Genomic DNA, 26,286 nt, shown 5'->3' on the forward strand with positions numbered 1-26,286 from the left:
GCAGGCCATGTGTTGTCATTGGTCTGTAGATGGGTCTGTAGAGTTGAAGTGTACAGGCCATGTGTTGTCATTGGTCTGTAGCTGGGTCTGTACTGTGTTTCTGTTTGCAGGCCATGTGGTGTCATTTGTCTGTAGCTGGGTCTGTACTGTGTTTCTCTTTGCAGGCCATGAGTTGTCATTGGTCTGTAGCTGGGTCTGTAGAGTTGAAGTGTACAGGCCATGTGTTGTCATTGGTCTGTAGCTGGGTCTGTAGAGTTGAAGTGAACAGGCCATGTGTTGTCATTTGTTTGTAGCTGGGTCTGTAGAGTTGAAGTGTACAGGCCATGTGTTGTCATTGGTCTGTAGCTGGGTCTGTAGATTTGAAGTGTACAGGCCATGTGTTGTCATTGGTCTGTAGCTGGGTCTGTAGAGTTGAAGTGTACAGGCCATGTGTTGTCATTGGTCTGTAGCTGGGTCTGTACTGTGTTTCTCTTTGCAGGCCATGTGTTGTCATTGGTCTGTAGCTGGGTCTGTACTGTGTTTCTCTTTGCAGGCCATGTGTTGTCATTGGTCTGTAGCGGGGTCTGTAGAGTTGAAGTGTACAGGCCATGTGTTGTCATTGGTCTGTAGCTGGGTCTGTACTGTGCTTCTCTTTGCAGGCCATGTGTTGTCATTGGTCTGTAGCTGGGTCTGTAGAGTTGAAGTGTACAGGCCATGTGTTGTCATTGGTCTGTAGCTGGGTCTGTACTGTGTTTCTCTTTGCAGGCCGTGTGTTATCATTGGTCTGTAGCTGGGTCTGTAGAGTTGAAGTGTACAGGCCATGTGTTGTCATTGGTCTGTAGCTGGGTCTGTAGATTTGAAGTGTACAGGCCATGTGTTGTCATTGGTCTGTAGCTGGGTCTGTAGAGTTGAAGTGTACAGGCCATGTGTTGTCATTGGTCTGTAGCTGGGTCTGTACTGTGTTTCTCTTTGCAGGCCATGTGTTGTCATTGGTCTGTAGCTGGGTCTGTAGAGTTGAAGTGTACAGGCCATGTGTTGTCATTGGTTTGTAGCTGGGTCTGAACTGTGTTTCTGTTTGCAGGCCATGTGTTGTCATTGGTCTGTAGCTGGGTCTGTACTGTGTTTCTCTTTGCAGGCCATGTGTTGTCATTGGTCTGTAGCTGGGTCTGTACTGTGTTTCTCTTTGCAGGCCATGTGTTGTCATTGGTCTGTAGCTGGGTCTGTTGAGTTGAAGTGTACAGGCCATGTGTTGTCATTGGTCTGTAGCTGGGTCTGTACTGTGTTTCTCTTTGCAGGCCATGTGTTGTCATTGGTCTGTAGCTGGGTCTGTACTGTGTTTCTCTTTGCAGGCCATGTGTTCTCATTGGTCTGTAGCTGGGTCTGTACTGTGTTTCTCTTTGCAGGCCATGTGTTGTCATTGGTCTGTAGCTGGGTCTGTAGAGTTGAAGTGTACAGGCCATGTGTTGTCATTGGTCTGTAGCTGGGTCTGTAGAGTTGAAGTGTACAGGCCATGTGTTGTCATTGGTCTGTAGCTGGGTCTGTACTGTGTTTCTCTTTACAGGCCATGTGTTGTCATTGGTCTGTAGCTGGGTCTGTAGAGTTGAGGTGTAGAGGCCATGTGTTGTCATTAGTCTGTAGCTGGGTCTGTAGAGTTGAAGTGTACAGGCCATGTGTTGTCATTGGTCTGTAACTGGGTCTGTAGAGTTGAAGTGTACAGGCCATGTGTTGTCATTGGTCTGTAGCTGGGTCTGTACTGTGTTTCTCTTTGCAGGCCATGTGTTGTCATTGGTCTGTAGCTGTGTCTGTACTGTGTTTCTCTTTGCAGGCCATGTGTTGTCATTGGTCTGTAGCTGGGTCTGTAAAGTTGAAGTGTACAGGCCATGTGTTGTCATTGGTCTGTAGCTGGGTCTGTACTGTGTTTCTCTTTACAGGCCATGTGTTGTCATTGGTCTGTAGGCGGGTCTGTAGAGTTGAAGTGTAGAGGCCATGTGTTGTCATTAGTCTGTAGCTGGGTCTGTAGAGTTGAAGTGTACAGGCCATGTGTTGTCATTGGTCTGTAGCTGGGTCTGTAGAGTTGAAGTGTACAGGCCATGTGTTGTCATTGGTCTGTAGCTGGGTCTGTACTGTGTTTCTCTTTGCAGGCCATGTGTTGTCATTGGTCTGTAGCTGGGTCTGTAGAGTTGAAGTGTAGAGGCCATGTGTTGTCATTGGTCTGTAGTTGGGTCTGTACTGTGTTTCTCTATGCAGGCCATGTGTTGTCATTGGTCTGTAGCTGGGTCTGTACTGTGTTTCTGTTTGCAGGCCATGTGTTGTCATTGGTCTGTAGCTGGGTCTGTACTGTGTTTCTGTTTGCAGGCCATGTGTTGTCATTGGTCTGTAGCTGGGTCTGTAGAGTTGAAGTGTACAGGCCATGTGTTGTCATTGGTCTGTAGCTGGGTCTGTAGAGTTGAAGTGTACAGGCCATGTGTTGTCATTGGTCTGCAGCTGGGTCTGTAGAGTTGAAGTGTACAGGCCATGTGTTGTCATTGGTCTGTAGCTGGGTCTGTACTGTGTTTCTCTTTGCAGGCCATGTGTTGTCATTGGTCTGTAGCTGGGTCTGTAGAGTTGAAGTGTACTGGCCATGTGTTGTCATTGGTCTGTAGCTGGGTCTGTACTGTGTTTCTCTTTGCAGGCCATGTGTTGTCATTGGTCTGTAGCTGGGTCTGTAGAGTTGAAGTGTACAGGCCATCTGTTGTCATTGGTCTGTAGCTGGGTCTGTAGAGTTGAAGTGTACAGGCCATGTGTTGTCATTGGTCTGTAGCTGGGTCTGTACTGTGTTTCTCTTTACAGGCCATGTGTTGTCATTGGTCTGTAGCTGGGTCTGTAGAGTTGAAGTGTAGAGGCCATGTGTTGTCATTAGTCTGTAGCTGGGTCTGTAGAGTTGAAGTGTACAGGCCATGTGTTGTCATTGATCTGTAACTGGGTCTGTAGAGTTGAAGTGTACAGGCCATGTGTTGTCATTGGTCTGTATCTGGGTCTGTACTGTGTTTCTCTTTGCAGGCCATGTGTTGTCATTGGTCTGTAGCTGGGTCTTTAGAGTTGAAGTGTACAGGCCATGTGTTGTCATTGGTCTGTAGCTGGGTCTGTACTGTGTTTCTCTTTGCAGGCCATGTGTTGTCATTGGTCTGTAGCTGGGTCTGTACTGTGTTTCTCTTTGCAGGCCATGTGTTGTCATTGGTCTGTAGCTGGGTCTGTACTGTGTTTCTCTTTGCAGGCCGTGTGTTGTCATTTGTCTGTAGCTGGGTCTGTACTGTGTTTCTCTTTGCAGGCCATGTGTTGTCATTGGTCTGTAGCTGGGTCTTTAGAGTTGAAGGGTACAGGCCATGTGTTGTCATTGGTCTGTAGCTGGGTCTGTACTGTGTTTCTCTTTGCAGGCCATGTGTTGTCATTGGTCTGTAGCTGGGTCTGTAGAGTTAAAGTGTACAGGCCATGTGTTCTCATTGGTCTGTAGCTGGGTCTGTACTGTGTTTCTCTTTGCAGGCCATGTGTTGTCATTGGTCTGTAGCTGGGTCTGTAGAGTTGAAGTGTACAGGCCATGTGTTGTCATTGGTCTGCAGCTGGGTCTGTAGCTGGGTCTGTACTGTGCTTCTCTTTGCAGGCCATGTGTTGTCATTGGTCTGTAGCTGGGTCTGTAGAGTTGAAGTGTACAGGCCATGTGTTGTCATTGGTCTGTAGCTGGGTCTGTAGAGTTGAAGTGTACAGGCCATGTGTTGTCATTGATCTGTAACTGGGTCTGTAGAGTTGAAGTGTACAGGCCATGTGTTGTCATTGGTCTGTAGCTGGGTCTGTAGAGTTGAAGTGTACAGGCCATGTGTTGTCATTGGTCTGCAGCTGGGTCTGTAGAGTTGAAGTGTACAGGCCATGTGTTGTCATTGGTCTGTAGCTGGGTCTGTACTGTGTTTCTCTTTGCAGGCCATGTGTTGTCATTGGTCTGTAGCTGGGTCTGTAGAGTTGAAGTGTACTGGCCATGTGTTGTCATTGGTCTGTAGCTGGGTCTGTACTGTGTTTCTCTTTGCAGGCCATGTGTTGTCATTGGTCTGTAGCTGGGTCTGTAGAGTTGAAGTGTACAGGCCATCTGTTGTCATTGGTCTGTAGCTGGGTCTGTAGAGTTGAAGTGTACATGCCATGTGTTGTCATTGGTCTGTAGCTGGGTCTGTACTGTGTTTCTCTTTACAGGCCATGTGTTGTCATTGGTCTGTAGCTGGGTCTGTAGAGTTGAAGTGTAGAGGCCATGTGTTGTCATTAGTCTGTAGCTGGGTCTGTAGAGTTGAAGTGTACAGGCCATGTGTTGTCATTGATCTGTAACTGGGTCTGTAGAGTTGAAGTGTACAGGCCATGTGTTGTCATTGGTCTGTATCTGGGTCTGTACTGTGTTTCTCTTTGCAGGCCATGTGTTGTCATTGGTCTGTAGCTGGGTCTTTAGAGTTGAAGTGTACAGGCCATGTGTTGTCATTGGTCTGTAGCTGGGTCTGTACTGTGTTTCTCTTTGCAGGCCATGTGTTGTCATTGGTCTGTAGCTGGGTCTGTACTGTGTTTCTCTTTGCAGGCCGTGTGTTGTCATTTGTCTGTAGCTGGGTCTGTACTGTGTTTCTCTTTGCAGGCCATGTGTTGTCATTGGTCTGTAGCTGGGTCTGTACTGTGTTTCTCTTTGCAGGCCATGTGTTGTCATTGGTCTGTAGCTGGGTCTGTAGAGTTGAAGTGTACAGGCCATGTGTTGTCATTGGTCTGTACCTGAGTCTGTAGAGTTGAAGTGTACAGGCCATGTGTTGTCATTGGTCTGTAGCTGGGTCTGTACTGTGTTTCTCTTTGCAGGCCATGTGTTGTCATTGGTCTGTAGCTGGGTCTGTTGAGTTGAAGTGTACAGGCCATGTGTTGTCATTGGTCTGTAGCTGGGTCTGTACTGTGTTTCTCTTTGCAGGCCATGTGTTGTCATTGGTCTGTAGCTGGGTCTGTACTGTGTTTCTCTTTGCAGGCCATGTGTTGTCATTGGTCTGTAGCTGGGTCTGTACTGTGTTTCTCTTTGCAGGCCGTGTGTTGTCATTTGTCTGTAGCTGGGTCTGTACTGTGTTTCTCTTTGCAGGCCATGTGTTGTCATTGGTCTGTAGCTGGGTCTTTAGAGTTGAAGGGTACAGGCCATGTGTTGTCATTGGTCTGTAGCTGGGTCTGTACTGTGTTTCTCTTTGCAGGCCATGTGTTGTCATTGGTCTGTAGCTGGGTCTGTAGAGTTAAAGTGTACAGGCCATGTGTTCTCATTGGTCTGTAGCTGGGTCTGTACTGTGTTTCTCTTTGCAGGCCATGTGTTGTCATTGGTCTGTAGCTGGGTCTGTAGAGTTGAAGTGTACAGGCCATGTGTTGTCATTGGTCTGTAGCTGGGTCTGTAGAGTTGAAGTGTATAGGCCATGTGTTGTCATTGATCTGTAGCTGGGTCTGTACTGTTTTTCTGTTTGCAGGCCATGTGTTGTCATTGGTCTGTAGCTGAGTCTGTAGAGTTGAAGTGTACAGGCCATGTGTTGTCATTGGTCTGTAGCTGGGTCTGTGGAGTTGAAGTGTACAGGCCATGTGTTGTCATTGGTTTGTAGCTGGGTCTGAACTGTGTTTCTGTTTGCAGGCCATGTGTTGTCATTGGTCTGTAGCTGGGTCTGTACTGTGTTTCTGTTTGCAGGCCATGTGTTGTCATTGGTCTGTAGCTGGGTCTGTAGAGTTGAAGTGTACAGGCCTTGTGTTGTCATTGGCCTGTAGCTGGGTCTGTAGAGTTGAAGTGTACAGGCCATGTGTTGTCATTGGTCTGTAGCTGAGTCTGTAGAGTTGAAGTATTCAGGCCATGTGTTGTCATTGGTCTGTAGCTGGGTCTGTAGAGTTGAAGTGTACAGGCCATGTGTTGTCATTGGCCTGTAGCTCGGTCTGTACTGTGTTTCTGTTTGCAGGCCATGTGTTGTCATTGGTCTGTAGCTGGGTCTGTACTGTATTTTCGTTTGCAGGCCATGTGTTGTTATTAGTCTGTAGCTGGGTCTGTACTGTGTTTCTGTTTTCAGGCCATGTGTTGTCATTGGTCTGTAGCTGGGTCTGTACTGTGTTTCTGTTTGCAGGCCATGTGTTGTCATTGGTCTGTAGCTGGGTCTGTAGAGTTGAAGTGTGCAGGCCATGTGTTGTCATTGGTCTGTAGCTGGGTCTGTACTGTGTTTCTCTTTGCAGGCCATGTGTTGTCATTGGTCTGTAGCTGGGTCTGTAGAGTTGAAGTGTTCAGGCCATGTGTTGTCATTGGTCTGTAGCTGGGTCTGTACTGTGTTTCTCTTTGCAGGCCATGTGTTGTCATTGGTCTGTAGCTGGGTCTGTAGAGTTGAAGTGTACAGGCCATGTGTTGTCATTGGTCTGTACCTGAGTCTGTAGAGTTGAAGTGTACAGGCCATGTGTTGTCATTGGTCTGTAGCTGGATCTGTACTGTGTTTCTCTTTGCAGGCCATGTATTGTCATTGGTCTGTAGCTGGGTCTGTTGAGTTGAAGTGTACAGGCCATGTGTTGTCATTGGTCTGTAGCTGGGTCTGTAGAGTTGAAGTGTACAGGCCATGTGTTGTCATTGGTCTGTAGCTGGGTCTGTAGAGTTGAAGTGTCCAGGCCATGTGTTGTAATTGGTCTGTAGCTGGGTCTGTACTGTGCTTCTGTTTGCAGGCCATGTGTTGTCATTGGTCTGTAGCTGGGTCTGTAGAGTTGAAGTGTCCAGGCCATGTGTTGTAATTGGTCTGTAGCTGGGTCTGTACTGTGTTTCTGTTTGCAGGCCATGTGTTGTCATTGGTCTGTAGATGGGTCTGTAGAGTTGAAGTGTACAGGCCATGTGTTGTCATTGGTCTGTAGCTGGGTTTGTACTGTGTTTCTGTTTGCAGGCCATGTGTTGTCATTGGTCTGTCGCTGGGTCTGTACTGTGTTTCTCTTTGCAGGCCATGTTTTGTCATTGGTCTGTAGCTGGGTCTGTACTGTGTTTCTCTTTGCAGGCCATGTGTTGTCATTGGTCTGTAGCTGAGTCTGTAGAGTTGAAGTGTACAGGCCATGTGTTGTCATTGGTCTGTAGCTGGGTCTGTGGAGTTGAAGTGTACAGGCCATGTGTTGTCATTGGTTTGTAGCTGGGTCTGAACTGTGTTTCTGTTTTCAGGCCATGTGTTGTCATTGGTCTGTAGCTGGGTCTGTACAGTGTTTCTGTTTGCAGGCCATGTGTTGTCATTGGTCTGTAGCTGGGTCTGTAGAGTTGAAGTGTACAGGCCTTGTGTTGTCATTGGCCTGTAGCTGGGTCTGTAGAGTTGAAGTGTACAGGCCATGTGTTGTCATTGGTCTGTAGCTGAGTCTGTAGAGTTGAAGTATTCAGGCCATGTGTTGTCATTGGTCTGTAGCTGGGTCTGTAGAGTTGAAGTGTACAGGCCATGTGTTGTCATTGGCCTGTAGCTGGGTCTGTACTGTGTTTCTGTTTGCAGGCCATGTGTTGTCATTGGTCTGTAGCTGGGTCTGTACTGTGTTTCTCTTTACAGGCCATGTGTTGTCATTGGTCTGTAGCTGGGTCTGTAGAGTTGAAGTGTAGAGGCCATGTGTTGTCATTAGTCTGTAGCTGGGTCTGTAGAGTTGAAGTGTACAGGCCATGTGTTGTCATTGATCTGTAACTGGGTCTGTAGAGTTGAAGTGTACAGGCCATGTGTTGTCATTGGTCTGTATCTGGGTCTGTACTGTGTTTCTCTTTGCAGGCCATGTGTTGTCATTGGTCTGTAGCTGGGTCTTTAGAGTTGAAGTGTACAGGCCATGTGTTGTCATTGGTCTGTAGCTGGGTCTGTACTGTGTTTCTCTTTGCAGGCCATGTGTTGTCATTGGTCTGTAGCTGGGTCTGTACTGTGTTTCTCTTTGCAGGCCGTGTGTTGTCATTTGTCTGTAGCTGGGTCTGTACTGTGTTTCTCTTTGCAGGCCATGTGTTGTCATTGGTCTGTAGCTGGGTCTGTACTGTGTTTCTCTTTGCAGGCCATGTGTTGTCATTGGTCTGTAGCTGGGTCTGTAGAGTTGAAGTGTACAGGCCATGTGTTGTCATTGGTCTGTACCTGAGTCTGTAGAGTTGAAGTGTACAGGCCATGTGTTGTCATTGGTCTGTAGCTGGGTCTGTACTGTGTTTCTCTTTGCAGGCCATGTGTTGTCATTGGTCTGTAGCTGGGTCTGTTGAGTTGAAGTGTACAGGCCATGTGTTGTCATTGGTCTGTAGCTGGGTCTGTACTGTGTTTCTCTTTGCAGGCCATGTGTTGTCATTGGTCTGTAGCTGGGTCTGTACTGTGTTTCTCTTTGCAGGCCATGTGTTGTCATTGGTCTGTAGCTGGGTCTGTACTGTGTTTCTCTTTGCAGGCCGTGTGTTGTCATTTGTCTGTAGCTGGGTCTGTACTGTGTTTCTCTTTGCAGGCCATGTGTTGTCATTGGTCTGTAGCTGGGTCTTTAGAGTTGAAGGGTACAGGCCATGTGTTGTCATTGGTCTGTAGCTGGGTCTGTACTGTGTTTCTCTTTGCAGGCCATGTGTTGTCATTGGTCTGTAGCTGGGTCTGTAGAGTTAAAGTGTACAGGCCATGTGTTCTCATTGGTCTGTAGCTGGGTCTGTACTGTGTTTCTCTTTGCAGGCCATGTGTTGTCATTGGTCTGTAGCTGGGTCTGTAGAGTTGAAGTGTACAGGCCATGTGTTGTCATTGGTCTGTAGCTGGGTCTGTAGAGTTGAAGTGTATAGGCCATGTGTTGTCATTGATCTGTAGCTGGGTCTGTACTGTTTTTCTGTTTGCAGGCCATGTGTTGTCATTGGTCTGTAGCTGAGTCTGTAGAGTTGAAGTGTACAGGCCATGTGTTGTCATTGGTCTGTAGCTGGGTCTGTGGAGTTGAAGTGTACAGGCCATGTGTTGTCATTGGTTTGTAGCTGGGTCTGAACTGTGTTTCTGTTTGCAGGCCATGTGTTGTCATTGGTCTGTAGCTGGGTCTGTACTGTGTTTCTGTTTGCAGGCCATGTGTTGTCATTGGTCTGTAGCTGGGTCTGTAGAGTTGAAGTGTACAGGCCTTGTGTTGTCAATGGCCTGTAGCTGGGTCTGTAGAGTTGAAGTGTACAGGCCATGTGTTGTCATTGGTCTGTAGCTGAGTCTGTAGAGTTGAAGTATTCAGGCCATGTGTTGTCATTGGTCTGTAGCTGGGTCTGTAGAGTTGAAGTGTACAGGCCATGTGTTGTCATTGGCCTGTAGCTCGGTCTGTACTGTGTTTCTGTTTGCAGGCCATGTGTTGTCATTGGTCTGTAGCTGGGTCTGTACTGTATTTTCGTTTGCAGGCCATGTGTTGTTATTAGTCTGTAGCTGGGTCTGTACTGTGTTTCTGTTTTCAGGCCATGTGTTGTCATTGGTCTGTAGCTGGGTCTGTACTGTGTTTCTGTTTGCAGGCCATGTGTTGTCATTGGTCTGTAGCTGGGTCTGTAGAGTTGAAGTGTGCAGGCCATGTGTTGTCATTGGTCTGTAGCTGGGTCTGTACTGTGTTTCTCTTTGCAGGCCATGTGTTGTCATTGGTCTGTAGCTGGGTCTGTAGAGTTGAAGTGTACAGGCCATGTGTTGTCATTGGTCTGTAGCTGGGTCTGTACTGTGTTTCTCTTTGCAGGCCATGTGTTGTCATTGGTCTGTAGCTGGGTCTGTAGAGTTGAAGTGTACAGGCCATGTGTTGTCATTGGTCTGTACCTGAGTCTGTAGAGTTGAAGTGTACAGGCCATGTGTTGTCATTGGTCTGTAGCTGGATCTGTACTGTGTTTCTCTTTGCAGGCCATGTATTGTCATTGGTCTGTAGCTGGGTCTGTTGAGTTGAAGTGTACAGGCCATGTGTTGTCATTGGTCTGTAGCTGGGTCTGTAGAGTTGAAGTGTACAGGCCATGTGTTGTCATTGGTCTGTAGCTGGGTCTGTAGAGTTGAAGTGTCCAGGCCATGTGTTGTAATTGGTCTGTAGCTGGGTCTGTACTGTGCTTCTGTTTGCAGGCCATGTGTTGTCATTGGTCTGTAGCTGGGTCTGTAGAGTTGAAGTGTCCAGGCCATGTGTTGTAATTGGTCTGTAGCTGGGTCTGTACTGTGTTTCTGTTTGCAGGCCATGTGTTGTCATTGGTCTGTAGATGGGTCTGTAGAGTTGAAGTGTACAGGCCATGTGTTGTCATTGGTCTGTAGCTGGGTTTGTACTGTGTTTCTGTTTGCAGGCCATGTGTTGTCATTGGTCTGTCGCTGGGTCTGTACTGTGTTTCTCTTTGCAGGCTATGTGTTGTCATTGGTCTGTAGCTGGGTCTGTACTGTGTTTCTCTTTGCAGGCCATGTGTTGTCATTGGTCTGTAGCTGAGTCTGTAGAGTTGAAGTGTACAGGCCATGTGTTGTCATTGGTCTGTAGCTGGGTCTGTGGAGTTGAAGTGTACAGGCCATGTGTTGTCATTGGTTTGTAGCTGGGTCTGAACTGTGTTTCTGTTTTCAGGCCATGTGTTGTCATTGGTCTGTAGCTGGGTCTGTACTGTGTTTCTGTTTGCAGGCCATGTGTTGTCATTGGTCTGTAGCTGGGTCTGTAGAGTTGAAGTGTACAGGCCTTGTGTTGTCATTGGCCTGTAGCTGGGTCTGTAGAGTTGAAGTGTACAGGCCATGTGTTGTCATTGGTCTGTAGCTGAGTCTGTAGAGTTGAAGTATTCAGGCCATGTGTTGTCATTGGTCTGTAGCTGGGTCTGTAGAGTTGAAGTGTACAGGCCATGTGTTGTCATTGGCCTGTAGCTGGGTCTGTACTGTGTTTCTGTTTGCAGGCCATGTGTTGTCATTGGTCTGTAGCTGGGTCTGTACTGTATTTCCGTTTGCAGGCCATGTGTTGTTATTAGTCTGTAGCTGGGTCTGTACTGTGTTTCTGTTTTCAGGCCATGTGTTGTCATTGGTCTGTAGCTGGGTCTGTACTGTGTTTCTGTTTGCAGGCCATGTGTTGTCATTGGTCTGTAGCTGGGTCTGTACTGTGTTTCTGTTTGCAGGCCATGTGTTGTCATTGGTCTGTAGCTGGGTCTGTAGAGTTGAAGTGTACAGGCCATGTGTTGTCATTGGTCTGTAGCTGGGTCTGTAGAGTTGAAGTGTCCAGGCCATGTGTTGTAATTGGTCTGTAGCTGGGTCTGTACTGTGTTTCTGTTTGCAGGCCATGTGTTGTCATTGGTCTGTAGATGGGTCTGTAGAGTTGAAGTGTACAGGCCATGTGTTGTCATTGGTCTGTAGCTGGGTCTGAACTGTGTTTCTGTTTGCAGGCCATGTGTTGTCATTGGTCTGTAGCTGGGTCTGTACTGTGTTTCTGTTTGCAGGCCATGTGTTGTCATTGGTCTGTAGCTGGGTCTGTAGAGTTGAAGTGTACAGGCCTTGTGTTGTCATTGGCCTGTAGCTGGGTCTGTAGAGTTGAAGTGTACAGGCCATGTGTTGTCATTGGTCTGTAGCTGAGTCTGTAGAGTTGAAGTATTCAGGCCATGTGTTGTCATTGGTCTGTAGCTGGGTCTGTAGAGTTGAAGTGTACAGGCCATGTGTTGTCATTGGCCTTTAGCTGGGTCTGTACTGTGTTTCTGTTTGCAGGCCATGTGTTGTCATTGGTCTGTAGCTGGGTCTGTACTGTATTTCCGTTTGCAGGCCATGTGTTGTTATTGGTCTGTAGCTGGGTCTGTACTGTGTTTCTGTTTTCAGGCCATGTGTTGTCATTGGTCTGTAGCTGGGTCTGTACTGTGTTTCTGTTTGCAGGCCATGTGTTGTCATTGGTCTGTAGCTGGGTCTGCACTGTGTTTCTGTTTGCAGGCCATGTGTTGTCATTGGTGTGTAGCTGGGTCTGTAGAGTTTAAGTGTACAGGCCATGTGTTGTCATTGGTCTGTAGCTGGGTCTGTAGAGTTGAAGTGTCCAGGCCATGTGTTGTAATTGGTCTGTAGCTGGGTCTGTACTGTGCTTCTGTTTGCAGGCCATGTGTTGTCATTGGTCTGTAGATGGGTCTGTAGAGTTGAAGTGTACAGGCCATGTGTTGTCATTGGTCTGTAGCTGGGTTTGTACTGTGTTTCTGTTTGCAGGCCATGTGTTGTCATTGGTCTGTAGCTGGGTCTGTTGAGTTGAAGTGTACAGGCCATGTGTTGTCATTGGTCTGTAGCTGGGTCTGTACTGTGTTTCTCTTTGCAGGCCATGTGTTGTAATTGGTCTGTAGCTGGGTCTGTAGATTTGAAGTGTACAGGCCATGTGTTGTCATTGGTCTGTAGCTGGGTCTGTAGAGTTGAAGTGTACAGGCCATGTGTTGTCATTGGTCTGTAGCTGGGTCTGTACTGTGTTTCTCTTTACAGGCCATGTGTTGTCATTGGTCTGTAGCTGGGTCTGTAGAGTTGAAGTGTAGAGGCCATATGTTGGCATTAGTCTGTAGCTGGGTCTGTAGAGTTGAAGTGTACAGGCCATGTGTTGTCATTGGTCTGTAGCTGGGTCTTTAGAGTTGAAGTGTACAGGCCATGTGTTGTCATTGGTCTGTAGCTGGGTCTGTACTGTGTTTCTCTTTGCAGGCCATGTGTTGTCATTGGTCTGTCGCTGGGTCTGTACTGTGTTTCTCTTTGCAGGCCGTGTGTTGTCATTTGTCTGTAGCTGGGTCTGTACTGTGTTTCTCTTTGCAGGCCATGTGTTGTCATTGGTCTGTAGCTGGGTCTGTAGAGTTGAAGTGTGCAGGCCATGTGTTGTCATTGGTCTGTAGCTGGGTCTGTACTGTGTTTCTCTTTGCAGGCCATGTGTTGTCATTGGTCTGTAGCTGGGTCTGTACTGTGTTTCTCTTTGAAGGCCATGTGTTGTCATTGGTCTGTAGCTGGGTCTGTTGAGTTGATGTGTACAGGCCATGTGTTGTCATTGGTCTGTAGCTGGGTCTGTACTGTGTTTCTCTTTGCAGGCCATGTGTTGTCATTGGTCTGTAGCTGGGTCTGTAGATTTGAAGTGTACAGGCCATGTGTTGTCATTGGTCTGTAGCTGGGTCTGTACTGTGTTTCTCTTTGCAGGCCATGTGTTGTCATTGGTCTGTAGCTGGGTCTGTAGAGTTGAAGTGTACAGGCCATGTGTTGTCATTGGTCTGTAACTGGGTCTGTAGAGTTGAAGTGTACAGGCCATGTGTTGTCATTGGTCTGTAGCTGGGTCTGTACTGTGTTTCTCTTTGCAGGCCATGTGTTGTCATTGGTCTGTAGCTGAGTCTTTAGAGTTGAAGTGTACAGGCCATGTGTTGTCATTGGTCTGTAGCTGGGTCTGTACTGTGTTTCTCTTTGCAGGCCATGTGTTGTCATTGGTCTGTAGCTGGGTCTGTACTGTGTTTCTCTTTGCAGGCCGTGTGTTGTCATTTGTCTGTAGCTGGGTCTGTACTGTGTTTCTCTTTGCAGGTCATGTGTTGTCATTGGTCTGTAGCTGGGTCTGTACTGTGTTTCTCTTTGCAGGCCATGTGTTGTCATTGGTCTGTAGCTGGGTCTGTAGAGTTGAAGTGTACAGGCCATGTGTTGTCATTGGTCTGCAGCTGGGTCTGTAGCTGGGTCTGTACTGTGCTTCTCTTTGCAGGCCATGTGTTGTCATTGGTCTGTAGCTGGGTCTGTAGAGTTGAAGTGTACAGGCCATGTGTTGTCATTGGTCTGTAGCTGGGTCTGTACTGTGTTTCTCTTTGCAGGCCGTGTGTTATCATTGGTCTGTAGCTGGGTCTGTAGAGTTGAAGTGTACAGGCCATGTGTTGTCATTGGTCTGTAGCTGGGTCTGTAGAGTTGAAGTGTACAGGCCATGTGTTGTCATTGGTCTGTAGCTGGGTCTGTACTGTATTTCTCTTTGCAGGCCATGTGTTGTCATTGGTCTGTAGCTGGGTCTGTAGAGTTGAAGTGTACAGGCCATGTGTTGTCATTGGTCTGTACCTGAGTCTGTAGAGTTGAAGTGTACAGGCCATGTGTTGTCATTGGTCTGTAGCTGGATCTGTACTGTGTTTCTCTTTGCAGGCCATGTGTTGTCATTGGTCTGTAGCTGGGTCTGTTGAGTTGAAGTGTACAGGCCATGTGTTGTCATTGGTCTGTAGCTGGGTCTGTACTGTGTTTCTCTTTGCAGGCCATGTGTTGTCATTGGTCTGTAGCTGGGTCTGTACTGTGTTTCTCTTTGCAGGCCGTGTGTTGTCATTTGTCTGTAGCTGGGTCTGTACTGTGTTTCTCTTTGCAGGCCATGTGTTGTCATTGGTCTGTAGCTGGGTCTGTAGAGTTGAAGTGTGCAGGCCATGTGTTGTCATTGGTCTGTAGCTGGGTCTGTACTGTGTTTCTCTTTGGAGGCCATGTGTTGTCATTGGTCTGTAGCTGGGTCTGTAGAGTTGAAGTGTACAAGCCATGTGTTGTCATTGGTCTGTAGCTGGGTCTGTACTGTGTTTCTCTTTGCAGGCCATGTGTTGTCATTGGTCTGTAGCGGGGTCTGTAGAGTTGAAGTGTACAGGCCATGTGTTGTCATTGGTCTGTAGCTGGGTCTGTAGAGTTGAAGTGTACAGGCCATGTGTTGTCATTGGTCTGTAGCTCGGTCTGTACTGTGTTTCTCTTTGCAGGCCATGTGTTGTCATTGGTCTGTAGCTGGGTCTGTACTGTGTTTCTCTTTGCAGGCCATGTGTTGTCATTGGTCTGTAGCTGGGTCGGTTGAGTTGATGTGTACAGGCCATGTGTTGTCATTGGTCTGTAGCTGGGTCTGTACTGTGTTTCTCTTTGCAGGCCATGTGTTGTCATTGGTCTGTAGCTGGGTCTGTACTGTGTTTCTCTTTGCAGGCCATGTGTTGTCATTGGTCTGTAGCTGGGTCTGTACTGTGTTTCTCTTTGCAGGCCGTGTGTTGTCATTTGTCTGTAGCTGGGTCTGTACTGTGTTTCTCTTTGCAGGCCATGTGTTGTCATTGGTCTGTAGCTGGGTGTGTCCTGTGTTTCTCTTTGCAGGCCATGTGTTGTCATTGGTCTGTAGCTGGGTCTGTAGAGTTGAAGTGTACAGGCCATGTGTTGTCATTGGTCTGTAGCTGGGTCTGTACTGTGTTTCTCTTTGCAGGCCATGTGTTGTCATTGGTCTGTAGCTGGGTCTGTACTGTGTTTCTCTTTGCAGGCCATGAGTTGTCATTGGTCTGTAGCTGGGTCTGTACTGTGTTTCTCTTTGCAGGCCATGTGTTGTCATTGGTCTGCAGCTGGGTCTGTACTGTGTTTCTCTTTGCAGGCCATGTGTCGTCATTGGTCTGTAGCTGGGTGTGTCCTGTGTTTCTCTTTGCAGGCCATGTGTTGTCATTGGTCTGTAGCTGGGTCTGTAGAGTTGAAGTGTACAGGCCATGTGTTGTCATTGGTCTGTAGCTGGGTCTGTACTGTGTTTCTCTTTGCAGGCCATGTGTTGTAATTGGTCTGTAGCTGGGTCTGTAGATTTGAAGTGTACAGGCCATGTGTTGTCATTGGTCTGTAGCTGGGTCTGTACTGTGTTTCTCTTTGCAGGCCGTGTGTTGTCATTGGTCTGTAGCTGGGTCTGTAGAGTTGAAGTGTACAGGCCATGTGTTGTCATTGGTCTGTAGCTGGGTCTGTAGAGTTGATGTGTACAGGCCATGTGTTGTCATTGGTCTGTAGCTGGGTCTGTACTGTGTTTCTCTTTGCAGGCCATGTGTTGTCATTGGTCTGTAGCTGGGTCTGTAGAGTTGAAGTGTACAGGCCATGTGTTGTCATTGGTCTGTAGCTGGGTCTGTACTGTGTTTCTCTTTGCAGGCCATGTGTTGTCATTGGTCTGTAGCTGGGTCTTTAGAGTTGAAGTGTACAGGCCATGTGTTGTCATTGGTCTGTAGCTGGGTCTGTACTGTGTTTCTCTTTGCAGGCCATGTATTGTCATTGGTCTGTAGCTGGGTCTGTTGAGTTGAAGTGTACAGGCCATGTGTTGTCATTGGTCTGTAGCTGGGTCTGTACTGTGTTTCTCTTTGCAGGCCTTGTGTTGTAATTGGTCTGTAGCTGGGTCTGTAGATTTGAAGTGTACAGGCCATGTGTTGTCATTGGTCTGTAGCTGGGTCTGTAGAGTTGAAGTGTACAGGCCATGTGTTGTCATTGGTCTGTAGCTGGGTCTGTACTGTGTTTCTCTTTGCAGGCCATGTGGTGTCATTTGTCTGTAGCTGGGTCTGTACTGTGTTTCTCTTTGCAGGCCATGTGTTGTCATTGGTCTGTAGCTGGGCGTGTACTGTGTTTCTCTTTGCAGGCCATGTGTTGTCATTGGTCTGTAGCTGGGTCTGTACTGTGTTTCTCTTTGCAGGCCATGTGTTGTCATTGGTCTGTAGCTGGGTCTGTAGTGTTGGAGTGTACAGGCCAAGTGTTGTCATTGGTCTGCAGCTGGGTCTGTAGCTGGGTCTGTACTGTGCTTCTCTTTGCAGGCCATGTGTTGTCATTGGTCTGTAGCTGGGTCTGTAGAGTTGAAGTGTACAGGCCATGTGTTGTCATTGGTCTGTAGCTGGGTCTGTACTGTGTTTCTCTTTGCAGGCCGTGTGTTGTCATTGGTCTGTAGCTGGGTCTGTAGAGTTTAAGTGTACAGGCCATGTGTTGTCATTGGTCTGTAGCTGGGTCTGTAGAGTTGAAGTGTACAGGCCATGTGTTGTCATTGGTCTGTAGCTGGGTCTGTACTGTGTTTCTCTTTGCAGGCCATGTGTTGTCATTGGTCTGTAGCTGGGTCTGTAGAGTTGAAGTGTACAGGCCATGTGTTGTCATTGGTCTGTACCTGAGTCTGTAGAGTTGAAGTGTACAGGCCATGTGTTGTCATTGGTCTGTAGCTGGATCTGTACTGTGTTTCTCTTTGCAGGCCATGTATTGTCATTGGTCTGTAGCTGGGTCTGTTGAGTTGAAGTGTACAGGCCATGTGTTGTCATTGGTCTGTAGCTGGGTCTGTACTGTGTTTCTCTTTGCAGGCCATGTGTTGTAATTGGTCTGTAGCTGGGTCTGTAGATTTGAAGTGTACAGGCCATGTGTTGTCATTGGTCTGTAGCTGGGTCTGTAGAGTTGAAGTGTACAGGTCATGTGTTGTCATTGGTCTGTAGCTGGGTCTGTACTGTGTTTCTCTTTGCAGGCCATGTGGTGTCATTTGTCTGTAGCTGGGTCTGTACTGTGTTTCTCTTTGCAGGCCATGTGTTGTCATTGGTCTGTAGCTGGGTGTGTACTGTGTTTCTCTTTGCAGGCCATGTGTTGTCATTGGTCTGTAGCTGGGTCTGTACTGTGTTTCTCTTTGCAGGCCATGTGTTGTCATTGGTCTGTAGCTGGGTCTGTAGTGTTGAAGTTTACAGGCCATGTGTTGTCATTGGTCTGTAGCTGGGTCTGTAGAGTTGAAGTGTACAGGCCATGTGTTGTCATTGGTCTGTAGCTGGGTCTGTAGAGTTGAAGTGTACAGGCCATGTGTTGTCATTGGTCTGTAGCTGGGTCTGTCCTGTGTTTCTCTTTGCAGGCCATGAGTTGTCATTGGTCTGTAGCTGGGTCTGTAGAGTTGAAGTGAACAGGCCATGTGTTGTCATTGGTTTGTAGCTGGGTCTGTAGAGTTGAAGTGTGCAGGCCATGTGTTGTCATTGGTCTGTAGCTGGGTCTGTAGAGTTGAAGTGTACAGGCCATGTGTTGTCATTGGTCTGTAGCTGGGTCTGTACTGTGTTTCTCTTTGCAGGCCATGAGTTGTCATTGGTCTGTAGCTGGGTCTGTACTGTGTTTCTCTTTGCAGGCCATGTGTTGTCATTGGTCTGCAGCTGGGTCTGTACTGTGTTTCTCTTTGCAGGCCATGTGTCGTCATTGGTCTGTAGATGGGTGTGTCCTGTGTTTCTCTTTGCAGGCCATGTGTTGTCATTGGTCTGTAGCTGGGTCTGTACTGTGTTTCTCTTTGCAGGCCGTGTGTTGTCATTGGTCTGTAGCTGGGTCTGTAGAGTTGAAGTGAACAGGCCATGTGTTGTCATTGGTCTGTAGCTGGGTCTGTAGAGTTGAAGTGAACAGGCCATGTGTTGTCATTGGTTTGTAGCTGGGTCTGTAGAGTTGAAGTGTGCAGGCCATGTGTTGTCATTGGTCTGTAGCTGGGTCTGTACTGTGTTTCTCTTTGCAGGCCATGTGTCGTCATTGGTCTGTAGCTGGGTGTGTCGTGTGTTTCTCTTTGCAGGCCATGTGTTGTCATTGGTCTGTAGCTGGGTCTGTAAAGTTGAAGTGTACAGGCCATGTGTTGTCATTGGTCTGTAGCTGGGTCTGTACTGTGTTTCTCTTTGCAGGCCATGTGTTGTCATTGGTCTGTAGCTGGGTCTTTAGAGTTGAAGTGTACAGGCCATGTGTTGTCATTGGTCTGTAGCTGGGTCTGTACTGTGTTTCTCTTTGCAGGCCATGTGTTGTCATTGGTCTGTAGCTGGGTCTGTACTGTGTTTCTCTTTGCAGGCCGTGTGTTGTCATTTGTCTGTAGCTGGGTCTGTACTGTGTTTCTCTTTGCAGGTCATGTGTTGTCATTGGTCTGTAGCTGGGTCTGTACTGTGTTTCTCTTTGCAGGCCATGTGTTGTCATTGGTCTGTAGCTGGGTCTGTAGAGTTGAAGTGTACAGGCCATGTGTTGTCATTGGTCTGCAGCTGGGTCTGTAGCTGGGTCTGTACTGTGCTTCTCTTTGCAGGCCATGTGTTGTCATTGGTCTGTAGCTGGGTCTGTAGAGTTGAAGTGTACAGGCCATGTGTTGTCATTGGTCTGTAGCTGGGTCTGTACTGTGTTTCTCCTTGCAGGCCGTGTGTTGTCATTGGTCTGTAGCTGGGTCTGTAGAGTTGAAGTGTACAGGCCATGTGTTGTCATTGGTCTGTAGCTGGGTCTGTAGAGTTGAAGTGTACAGGCCATGTGTTGTCATTGGTCTGTAGCTGGGTCTGTACTGTGTTTCTCTTTGCAGGCCATGTGTTGTCATTGGTCTGTAGCTGGGTCTGTAGAGTTGAAGTGTACAGGCCATGTGTTGTCATTGGTCTGTACCTGAGTCTGTAGAGTTGAAGTGTACAGGCCATGTGTTGTCATTGGTCTGTAGCTGGATCTGTACTGTGTTTCTCTTTGCAGGCCATGTGTTGTCATTGGTCTGTAGCTGGGTCTGTTGAGTTGAAGTGTACAGGCCATGTGTTGTCATTGGTCTGTAGCTTGGTCTGTACTGTGTTTCTCTTTGCAGGCCATGTGTTGTCATTGGTCTGTAGCTGGGTCTGTACTGTGTTTCTCTTTGCAGGCCATGTGTTGTCATTGGTCTGTAGCTGGGTCTGTAGAGTTGAAGTGTACAGGCCATGTGTTGTCATTGGTCTGTAGCTGGGTCTGTAGAGTTGAAGTGTACAGGCCATGTGTTGTCATTGGTCTGTAGCTGGGTCTGTACTGTGTTTCTCTTTGCAGGCCATGTGTTGTCATTGGTCTGTAGCTGGGTCTGTAGAGTTGAAGTGTACAGGCCATGTGTTGTCATTGGTCTGTAGCTGGGTCTGTACTGTGTTTCTCTTTGCAGGCCATGTGTTGTCATTGGTCTGTAGATGGGTCTGTAGAGTTGAAGTGTACAGGCCATGTGTTGTCATTTGTCTGTAGCTGGGTCTGTACTGTGTTTCTCTTTGCAGGCCATGTGTTGTCATTGGTATGTAGCTGGGTCTGTACTGTGTTTCTCTTTGCAGGCCATGTGTTGTCATTGGTCTGTAGCTGGGTCTGTAAAGTTGAAGTGTACAGGCCATGTGTTGTCATTGGTCTGTAGCTGGGTCTGTACTGTGTTTCTCTTTGCAGGCCATGTATTGTCATTGGTCTGTAGCTGGGTCTGTTGAGTTGAAGTGTACAGGCCATGTGTTGTCATTGGTCTGTAGCTGGGTCTGTACTGTGTTTCTCTTTGCAGGCCATGTGTTGTAATTGGTCTGTAGCTGGGTCTGTAGATTTGAAGTGTACAGGCCATGTGTTGTCATTGGTCTGTAGCTGGGTCTGTAGAGTTGAAGTGTACAGGCCATGTGTTGTCATTGGTCTGTAGCTGGGTCTGTACTGTGTTTCTCTTTGCAGGCCATGTGGTGTCATTTGTCTGTAGCTGGGTCTGTACTGTGTTTCTCTTTGCAGGCCATGTGTTGTCATTGGTCTGTAGCTGGGTGTGTACTGTGTTTCTCTTTGCAGGCCATGTGTTGTCATTGGTCTGTAGCTGGGTCTGTACTGTGTTTCTCTTTGCAGGCCATGTGTTGTCATTGGTCTGTAGCTGGGTCTGTAGTGTTGAAGTTTACAGGCCATGTGTTGTCATTGGTCTGTAGCTGGGTCTGTAGAGTTGAAGTGTACAGGCCATGTGTTGTCATTGGTCTGTAGCTGGGTCTGTAGAGTTGAAGTGTACAGGCCATGTGTTGTCATTGGTCTGTAGCTGGGTCTGTACTGTGTTTCTCTTTGCAGGCCATGAGTTGTCATTGGTCTGTAGCTGGGTCTGTAGAGTTGAAGTGTACAGGCCATGTGTTGTCATTGGTCTGTAGCTGGGTCTGTAGAGTTGAAGTGAACAGGCCATGTGTTGTCATTTGTTTGTAGCTGGGTCTGTAGAGTTGAAGTGTGCAGGCCATGTGTTGTCATTGGTCTGTAGCTGGGTCTGTAAAGTTGAAGTGTACAGGCCATGTGTTGTCATTGGTCTGTAGCTGGGTCTGTACTGTGTTTCTCTTTGCAGGCCATGTGTTGTCATTGGTCTGCAGCTGGGTCTGTACTGTGTTTCTCTTTGCAGGCCATGTGTCGTCATTGGTCTGTAGCTGGGTGTGTCGTGTGTTTCTCTTTGCAGGCCATGTGTTGTCATTGGTCTGTAGCTGGGTCTGTAAAGTTGAAGTGTACAGGCCATGTGTTGTCATTGGTCTGTAGCTGGGTCTGTAGAGTTTAAGTGTACAGGCCATGTGTTGTCATTGGTCTGTAGCTGGGTCTGTAGAGTTGAAGTGTACAGGCCATGTGTTGTCATTGGTCTGTAGCTGGGTCTGTAGAGTTGAAGTGTACAGGCCATGTACTGTCATTGGTCTGTAGCTGGGTCTGTACTGTGTTTCTCTTTGCAGGCCATGTGTTGTAATTGGTCTGTAGCTGGGTCTGTAGATTTGAAGTGTACAGGCCATGTGTTGTCATTGGTCTGTAGCTGGGTCTGTAGAGTTGAAGTGTACAGGCCATGTGTTGTCATTGGTCTGTAGCTGGGTCTGTACTGTGTTTCTCTTTGCAGGCCATGTGGTGTCATTTGTCTGTAGCTGGGTCTGTACTGTGTTTCTCTTTGCAGGCCGTGTGTTGTCATTTGTCTGTAGCTGGGTCTGTACTGTGTTTCTCTTTGCAGGCCATGTGTTGTCATTGGTCTGTAGCTGGGTCTGTAGAGTTGAAGTGTGCAGGCCATGTGTTGTCATTGGTCTGTAGCTGGGTCTGTACTGTGTTTCTCTTTGGAGGCCATGTGTTGTCATTGGTCTGTAGCTGGGTCTGTAGAGTTGAAGTGTACAAGCCATGTGTTGTCATTGGTCTGTAGCTGGGTCTGTACTGTGTTTCTCTTTGCAGGCCATGTGTTGTCATTGGTCTGTAGCGGGGTCTGTAGAGTTGAAGTGTACAGGCCATGTGTTGTCATTGGTCTGTAGCTGGGTCTGTAGAGTTGAAGTGTACAGGCCATGTGTTGTCATTGGTCTGTAGCTCGGTCTGTACTGTGTTTCTCTTTGCAGGCCATGTGTTGTCATTGGTCTGTAGCTGGGTCTGTACTGTGTTTCTCTTTGCAGGCCATGTGTTGTCATTGGTCTGTAGCTGGGTCTGTTGAGTTGATGTGTACAGGCCATGTGTTGTCATTGGTCTGTAGCTGGGTCTGTACTGTGTTTCTCTTTGCAGGCCATGTGTTGTCATTGGTCTGTAGCTGGGTCTGTACTGTGTTTCTCTTTGCAGGCCATGTGTTGTCATTGGTCTGTAGCTGGGTCTGTACTGTGTTTCTCTTTGCAGGCCGTGTGTTGTCATTTGTCTGTAGCTGGGTCTGTACTGTGTTTCTCTTTGCAGGCCATGTGTTGTCATTGGTCTGTAGCTGGGTGTGTCCTGTGTTTCTCTTTGCAGGCCATGTGTTGTCATTGGTCTGTAGCTGGGTCTGTAGAGTTGAAGTGTACAGGCCATGTGTTGTCATTGGTCTGTAGCTGGGTCTGTACTGTGTTTCTCTTTGCAGGCCATGTGTTGTCATTGGTCTGTAGCTGGGTCTGTACTGTGTTTCTCTTTGCAGGCCATGAGTTGTCATTGGTCTGTAGCTGGGTCTGTACTGTGTTTCTCTTTGCAGGCCATGTGTTGTCATTGGTCTGCAGCTGGGTCTGTACTGTGTTTCTCTTTGCAGGCCATGTGTCGTCATTGGTCTGTAGCTGGGTGTGTCCTGTGTTTCTCTTTGCAGGCCATGTGTTGTCATTGGTCTGTAGCTGGGTCTGTAGAGTTGAAGTGTACAGGCCATGTGTTGTCATTGGTCTGTAGCTGGGTCTGTAGAGTTGAAGTGTACAGGCCATGTGTTGTCATTGGTCTGTAGCTGGGTCTGTACTGTGTTTCTCTTTGCAGGCCATGTGTTGTCATTGGTCTGTAGCTGGGTCTGTAGAGTTGAAGTGTACAGGCCATGTGTTGTCATTGGTCTGTAGCTGGGTCTGTACTGTGTTTCTCTTTGCAGGCCATGTGTTGTCATTGGTCTGTAGCTGGGTCTTTAGAGTTGAAGTGTACAGGCCATGTGTTTTCATTGGTCTGTAGCTGGGTCTGTACTGTGTTTCTCTTTGCAGGCCATGTATTGTCATTGGTCTGTAGCTGGGTCTGTTGAGTTGAAGTGTACAGGCCATGTGTTGTCATTGGTCTGTAGCTGGGTCTGTACTGTGTTTCTCTTTGCAGGCCATGTGTTGTAATTGGTCTGTAGCTGGGTCTGTAGATTTGAAGTGTACAGGCCATGTGTTGTCATTGGTCTGTAGCTGGGTCTGTAGAGTTGAAGTGTACAGGCCATGTGTTGTCATTGGTCTGTAGCTGGGTCTGTACTGTGTTTCTCTTTGCAGGCCATGTGGTGTCATTTGTCTGTAGCTGGGTCTGTACTGTGTTTCTCTTTGCAGGCCATGTGTTGTCATTGGTCTGTAGCTGGGCGTGTACTGTGTTTCTCTTTGCAGGCCATGTGTTGTCATTGGTCTGTAGCTGGGTCTGTACTGTGTTTCTCTTTGCAGGCCATGTGTTGTCATTGGTCTGTAGCTGGGTCTGTAGTGTTGGAGTGTACAGGCCATGTGTTGTCATTGGTCTGCAGCTGGGTCTGTAGCTGGGTCTGTACTGTGCTTCTCTTTGCAGGCCATGTGTTGTCATTGGTCTGTAGCTGGGTCTGTAGAGTTGAAGTGTACAGGCCATGTGTTGTCATTGGTCTGTAGCTGGGTCTGTACTGTGTTTCTCTTTGCAGGCCGTGTGTTGTCATTGGTCTGTAGCTGGGTCTGTAGAGTTTAAGTGTACAGGCCATGTGTTGTCATTGGTCTGTAGCTGGGTCTGTAGAGTTGAAGTGTACAGGCCATGTGTTGTCATTGGTCTGTAGCTGGGTCTGTACTGTGTTTCTCTTTGCAGGCCATGTGTTGTCATTGGTCTGTAGCTGGGTCTGTAGAGTTGAAGTGTACAGGCCATGTGTTGTCATTGGTCTGTAGCTGGATCTGTACTGTGTTTCTCTTTGCAGGCCATGTATTGTCATTGGTCTGTAGCTGGGTCTGTTGAGTTGAAGTGTACAGGCCATGTGTTGTCATTGGTCTGTAGCTGGGTCTGTACTGTGTTTCTCTTTGCAGGCCATGTGTTGTAATTGGTCTGTAGCTGGGTCTGTAGATTTGAAGTGTACAGGCCATGTGTTGTCATTGGTCTGTAGCTGGGTCTGTAGAGTTGAAGTGTACAGGCCATGTGTTGTCATTGGTCTGTAGCTGGGTCTGTACTGTGTTTCTCTTTGCAGGCCATGTGGTGTCATTTGTCTGTAGCTGGGTCTGTACTGTGTTTCTCTTTGCAGGCCATGTGTTGTCATTGGTCTGTAGCTGGGTGTGTACTGTGTTTCTCTTTGCAGGCCATGTGTTGTCATTGGTCTGTAGCTGGGTCTGTACTGTGTTTCTCTTTGCAGGCCATGTGTTGTCATTGGTCTGTAGCTGGGTCTGTAGTGTTGAAGTTTACAGGCCATGTGTTGTCATTGGTCTGTAGCTGGGTCTGTAGAGTTGAAGTGTACAGGCCATGTGTTGTCATTGGTCTGTAGCTGGGTCTGTAGAGTTGAAGTGTACAGGCCATGTGTTGTCATTGGTCTGTAGCTGGGTCTGTCCTGTGTTTCTCTTTGCAGGCCATGAGTTGTCATTGGTCTGTAGCTGGGTCTGTAGAGTTGAAGTGTACAGGCCATGTGTTGTCATTGGTCTGTAGCTGGGTCTGTAGAGTTGAAGTGAACAGGCCATGTGTTGTCATTGGTTTGTAGCTGGGTCTGTAGAGTTGAAGTGTGCAGGCCATGTGTTGTCATTGGTCTGTAGCTGGGTCTGTAGAGTTGAAGTGTACAGGCCATGTGTTGTCATTGGTCTGTAGCTGGGTCTGTACTGTGTTTCTCTTTGCAGGCCATGAGTTGTCATTGGTCTGTAGCTGGGTCTGTACTGTGTTTCTCTTTGCAGGCCATGTGTTGTCATTGGTCTGCAGCTGGGTCTGTACTGTGTTTCTCTTTGCAGGCCATGTGTCGTCATTGGTCTGTAGATGGGTGTGTCCTGTGTTTCTCTTTGCAGGCCATGTGTTGTCATTGGTCTGTAGCTGGGTCTTTAGAGTTGAAGTGTACAGGCCATGTGTTGTCATTGGTCTGTAGCTGGGTCTTTAGAGTTGAAGTGTACAGGCCATGTGTTGTCATTGGTCTGTAGCTGGGTCTGTACTGTGTTTCTCTTTGCAGGCCATGTGTTGTCATTGGTCTGTAGCTGGGTCTGTACTGTGTTTCTCTTTGCAGGCCGTGTGTTGTCATTTGTCTGTAGCTGGGTCTGTACTGTGTTTCTCTTTGCAGGTCATGTGTTGTCATTGGTCTGTAGCTGGGTCTGTACTGTGTTTATCTTTGCAGGCCATGTGTTGTCATTGGTCTGTAGCTGGGTCTGTAGAGTTGAAATGTACAGGCCACGTGTTGTCATTGGTCTGCAGCTGGGTCTGTAGCTGGGTCTGTACTGTGCTTCTCTTTGCAGGCCATGTGTTGTCATTGGTCTGTAGCTGGGTCTGTAGAGTTGAAGTGTACAGGCCATGTGTTGTCATTGGTCTGTAGCTGGGTCTGTACTGTGTTTCTCTTTGCAGGCCGTGTGTTGTCATTGGTCTGTAGCTGGGTCTGTAGAGTTGAAGTGTACAGGCCATGTGTTGTCATTGGTCTGTAGCTGGGTCTGTAGAGTTGAAGTGTACAGGCCATGTGTTGTCATTGGTCTGTAGCTGGGTCTGTACTGTGTTTCTCTTTGCAGGCCATGTGTTGTCATTGGTCTGTAGCTGGGTCTGTAGAGTTGAAGTGTACAGGCCATGTGTTGTCATTGGTCTGTACCTGAGTCTGTAGAGTTGAAGTGTACAGGCCATGTGTTGTCATTGGTCTGTAGCTGGATCTGTACTGTGTTTCTCTTTGCAGGCCATGTGTTGTCATTGGTCTGTAGCTGGGTCTGTTGAGTTGAAGTGTACAGGCCATGTGTTGTCATTGGTCTGTAGCTGGGTCTGTACTGTGTTTCTCTTTGCAGGCCATGTGTTGTCATTGGTCTGTAGCTGGTTCTGTACTGTGTTTCTCTTTGCAGGCCATGGGTTGTCATTGGTCTGTAGCTGGGTCTGTAGAGTTGAAGTGTACAGGCCATGTGTTGTCATTGGTCTGTAGCTGGGTCTGTAGAGTTGAAGTGTACAGGCCATGTGTTGCCATTGGTCTGTAGCTGGGTCTGTACTGTGTTTCTCTTTGCAGGCCATGTGTTGTCATTGGTCTGTAGCTGGGTCTGTAGAGTTGAAGTGTACAGGCCATGTGTTGTCATTGGTCTGTAGCTGGGTCTGTACTGTGTTTCTCTTTGCAGGCCATGTGTTGTCATTGGTCTGTAGATGGGTCTGTAGAGTTGAAGTGTACAGGCCATGTGTTGTCATTTGTCTGTAGCTGGGTCTGTACTGTGTTTCTCTTTGCAGGCCATGTGTTGTCATTGGTATGTAGCTGGGTCTGTACTGTGTTTCTCTTTGCAGGCCATGTGTTGTCATTGGTCTGTAGCTGGGTCTGTAAAGTTGAAGTGTACAGGCCATGTGTTGTCATTGGTCTGTAGCTGGGTCTGTACTGTGTTTCTCTTTGCAGGCCATGTATTGTCATTGG

The sequence above is a fragment of the Lissotriton vulgaris genome, chromosome 11 (assembly GCF_964263255.1).
Source record: "Lissotriton vulgaris chromosome 11, aLisVul1.2, whole genome shotgun sequence".
Classification (NCBI taxonomy): Eukaryota; Metazoa; Chordata; class Amphibia; order Caudata; family Salamandridae; genus Lissotriton; species Lissotriton vulgaris.